The sequence below is a fragment of the Camellia sinensis genome, chromosome 2, assembly GCF_055761805.1.
Source record: "Camellia sinensis isolate YWXY chromosome 2, ASM5576180v1, whole genome shotgun sequence".
Taxonomy (NCBI): domain Eukaryota; kingdom Viridiplantae; phylum Streptophyta; class Magnoliopsida; order Ericales; family Theaceae; genus Camellia; species Camellia sinensis.
Window position 1 is genome coordinate 225,885,933 of NC_138962.1, and position 4,932 is coordinate 225,890,864.

Consider the following 4,932-nt stretch of genomic DNA (forward strand, 5'->3'; position numbering starts at 1 on the left):
GGCACAAGTAGACACAACTGTACAACTAGACAAGTTTATATCCTCCCCTTGGCACAGGTAGACACAATTGTACAACTAGACATAACTACCAACTGATAGCTACAACTCCAGGGCAAATTGTGAAACATTAAAGCCCTTTTACCTATCCAGCTGTTTATCAAACAAATTAGACAAATCAAACCCACAGCTAACCTCTCGATATTCTTCCTATTTTCTTCAAATATTAAAGCTTGAACAAAATAAAAACAAAAAATGTCACAATTAAACAAATACTTTTAATATGTGAAACTTTTTTTAATCATATTCCAGTTGGGGTAATATCTGTCAAAACACTTCCAGTATACAATACTACTAATAGAGCTTATAAAAGGCGTGTCAATGAAGCACAAGCATTTCAAAGCCCCAATGATGAACTAAAGGTTTAAGATCTAACACGAGGCCTTTAAAGGACTGGGAACATCATTGTGACAAGACATAAAAATGCAATCAAGTATAGACAACCAAACATGCAGAACTAAGCTTCTTATGGAGCTCATCCAATTCCGATTGATAGCATGAGAAACCACATGTTTTAACAGCATTAAAATCCACAAGCAAAAATAAAGGTGAATAACCAGTAGCAACAATAATTCTCTGTTCTCACATGATAAAAAAATCTTATTCCAATCTCTAATCAGAGTAAGAGGGGAAGGGGAATGGAGGCAGGATAAGACAAATCATTGCTTACTTCTAATATCCATACTACCCTTGTTTTTTACCGGTCATACCTGCAACCACCTGCAAAGATGCATTCCGAATAATCAAATTAGTTAAAATTACCCGTGCACAAAATTCTTCCATCAGGTACATATGTATATTTGAAGTAGTACATAAAATGCCCGTAACGTAAAAAATTCACTTTCGAAATGTTGAAATGCATAAAAAAAAACCTTAGGGGTAAAGTACATGGTTTTTATAGCGGAAGAATCCTAGTAATTTTTCTAGGCAAGACATCAAATAGGAGCCCAAAACTCCAGTTATCAAGGTCTAGAGAAAGCAGCTGGGAAGCACTAGGGTCTACAAAAGGCAGCTATTGGAAGATGCCTAGTGATTACAATAACATCCCAATCTCATCATACCAGCACCAAATATAATATAAGGCCCTCCATTTGATAAGTCATACAGTTAATTAAATTACTAAGAAACATCAGATGGAAGGACTGGAATACTGGCATTGCAAAGTCAGTAATGCACTGGACATTCCTATATAGATTAGCTGTACTGCGTGCTGACATGATGTAGGGTGAGTAAACAGAGCTGCAGACATCTCTATTTTAGATTTGGCCAATACCAACTTGAGCGTAAAAGATACCACCACAACTTGAAGATAACATAGATTTCAGGTACAGATGTTCAAGCAAGATTCCTCAAATCAGCCATAAAATGTTTTATCTGAAAATTATGCCATTGACCAGTAAATGACTTTTTCTAACATACAAAGCACTAAGAACTCTTAGCTTCTGCGTAACTATAGTGTATTAAACATTCAGATGTTATTAAAAATAATAATAATTACCAGGACCAACATTGGGTAACATCCTTGCTTTAAAAAAATAATTAAAAAAAAAAAAAAAAAGAAGCAGCAGAAATTAAGCAGATCCTACTATGGCAAATCAAGATAGTATTTAATAAAAGTAGACATATTGGAAAATTCAGTACTCACATCATTCAAAGCAGGAGGAGGTACTTGCTTTGAAGTTTCAAAGGAGTCCAGTATGGGTCTCACTACAGCTGGAAGGAAAAGGCCTGAAATATTCACAACAAAGAAATCAATAAGACTAAAAAAAAAAGAAAAACACTCCCCATACAACAGTTGCTACATTCAGATTACACTATTAGTAGTAATTTCTTTGGGTACTAACACAAGTGTCATCACTCATCAGACATGATTATTGAACCAAGTTGCATGTTATAAACATCCACAAATTCCAACTACTAACTTACGTGCCAAAATAACACTTCTTTTTTCTGTAGGGACAGGAAGAAACAAGCTTAAAATCTCACGAGTTGCAACTATTTGGGGTTGAATTTGGTACAAATCTCCAAATGTTTTGCTCTATCCTTCAAACTGTTTTTTATTCACGAGGAATGTTTTCTGATAGGAAAAGCACCAAACTACCCCAAATTTTTATTTTTTTTGAAAAAGCCCCATTTGTATAAAGATTTCTTTAAAATCCCATAAACTATTAATGTTTTTTTAGTTATTAGCAATTAAAAAAAAAATTCATCCACCATGGCCCTTTCAATTTTTATTTTTCGTTCACTGTGGCCCTCAATTTGACAATACCGGCTCGATCCTTACTCACTGCATATACAAGAAAAAGAAAAAGTTTCACTCCTATATGTTTATATAAGCAAGGATATACAATTCCCCCAAAATTTCAAAATCATCTAAAGAAAAAGAAGTCTCTCTAAGCAACAAATACAAGGAGAAAAGCATTCTCTCTTTCAAACAAAGAACCAAACTCTCCAAATTTCTAAAATGTCTTCTATTTCTCTCATTCTACAAACACCACATAAGGCACAACACAATACACTCCCACGCCTTCCAAAACCTCCCACTCAGGCAACCTTTACTAAGACTAAAATAACTTCTAAATCGATCCACACATCACATCACACTCCACTTCAAAATTTGAGAAGCACACAAAACTCCACGCCTCCTTTGCAACCGTGCTATATAAAATAAGATGATTCACACTCTCCCCCTTTCTTGCATATACAACACCAATCCAACAAGAATACTCTCATCCTCAAATTATAGGACATCAGAATAGACTAAAAGCCGCCGTTTAAGCAAAGAATGCAACTTTTTCGAGCACCCTGTAAAGGAGATCTTGACCTCAATCCCCTTTTATTTTTAGGCCTCGTTTGGAAACCCTCCTTTTTAGCCAAAAAATTGCTAAATTAGCCAAAAAGCCAACAACCCATACCAAAATGTCAAAGATTCTTTTTTCTCTCTACTTTTTGCACATCTTTTCGTAAAAAACCAAAAAGTCATCCCAAACATACTAGTTTTTTTTAACTCATATTTTAGCCAAATAGCAAAAAAGTTACTAAATTAGCCTGTTCCCAAACGAGGCCTTATTCCTACCCTCCATAAACTACTAAGTTGATTCTATTAGAACTTGTAGAACACATTTAAATAAGTTTCACTCAATAGTAATAGGCCAGAAATTATATGGAGTCCTACTTTTCTATCAAGAATTGTTTAAGAAAGATTATGTCTGTCCAACACTAGTAGGTTTGAGTTTTCAAACACTGGCCAGAAGGGAGTGCAACAAAAAGGCAAACAAACATGCTTAGATTAAGTAATGCGAGCATTTTCCACTAATATCCTAATGTTACTTGACAAAATACAAGGAACAGTTTATCTCCACTAAGTTTTGCATTTCACAAGGGTAGCTCAAAACCCATTTTTGGGTATGATTTCACAGCCATGTCATTCTATAATATTCATTACAAGAATCACCAGATTTGAGCCATGTCATTCTATAATATTCATTACAAGAATCACCAGATTTGACAAATCTAAATCCTAAAGACAGTAGACCTGCACAAGTGGGGGGGAAAAAAAAAAAGAGTAGCACAAATTACGAACTTAACTTCTATGGCATACATGATGACCAGCATCAGCAGAAGACAATAACCTTTCGGAAAATTGCCACTCAAATGCCACCATATACTACTATGATCATACTATCAAAGTACTTACAAATCTAGACAGACTAACATCCACCCACACAAACACACATGAAATTAATACAATTGCAGGCCAATGAATGGCAAATCGATGAAGTCTATTTCGATGAATGGATTTTAAATCAAGAGATTTGAGATTAAATTTCATAAAAAATATTGGTGAGTTAATTAAAAGAATCTTTGGCATGATTTCAAATAACTAGTTTTATATAGTTACTTGAAATCCATCATGATAAAGCTTGAAATTCGTAGGCAAACTATGAAATCAATATTTGAGTTTCAAAACCATAAATACAAATGAACCTAAATTTTAATCAAACAATTCCAATTCCAATGCCATTACCCTTATACAATGATTTCTAGCCTTAATGACTACATAGGTCTTCTTCTTGGAACAAAATTAAAAAACAATTAATTAGATAACAAGAAACCATAATCAAATTGATGAGAAACAACTCGGAAAGCATAATCTGAAGTTAAAATAGAGATCTTTGGGCAATACAAAATCAAATGAAGTACGGTTTATGATTATGAGAGAAAGAAACAAAATTATGAACTAGTTAAGAAGTTAGGGTTTGCAATGAATGGGGGATGGAGGTGTGCGTACCAAAGCCAGCGATGAGGCAAGAAGCAGCGACGACAGGCTCTTGCACCACGAAGATCTTCAGCTTCTCCATCACCGGCATCTCTTCTTCTTCTTCTTTTTCCTCCTTCGACTGTGCTCGTCTCTATCTCTGTCTCGATCGAAAATTCGAAATGGGCCTACAATTCTCTGTAGAAACAACAGTCACAGTGTGGACCATATGTGATCGTGTGTCGGGTCGGGTATAAGGATCCGGAAAAGTTTAAGGGGACGATTTGGCAACTTAACAAAATAATTAAAGTCATCATAAAGATTTTTTTTTCTTTATTTTTTACACAATTTTTTATTAAAAATTTAAAATAAAATTTATTTAAAAGGTCAATGTCCAAACTACTCCTAAGACCATCTCCAACGTTGCATCAGATTGAGCATCAAATTTGAATTTGATTCTCATTTCAATAATTTCACCAAATTGATATTAAACTGAGAATGGAGCAAATGTTGGAGCAAATGTTTCATCCAACTGAGGATCCGCGTGGCCCACCGATCAACCTGTCGAACGTCCGGCCTGGTGACCCGCCGATCGACCAATTTATTGAAAAAATACA

General features: G+C 34.8%; 1 non-coding gene across 1 annotated transcript; it reads right to left on the reverse strand.

Annotated features, from left to right (window-relative positions):
• Positions 1-723: 723 nt before the first annotated feature.
• On the reverse strand, positions 724-4,403 carry LOC114278273 (uncharacterized). Its single transcript, XR_014362717.1, has 4 exons — positions 4,349-4,403; positions 1,703-1,785; positions 1,352-1,431; positions 724-777 (listed from the first exon to the last, which is right to left on the reverse strand). It is a non-coding gene; the product is annotated as an uncharacterized LOC114278273 (transcript).
• Positions 4,404-4,932: the final 529 nt, after the last annotated feature.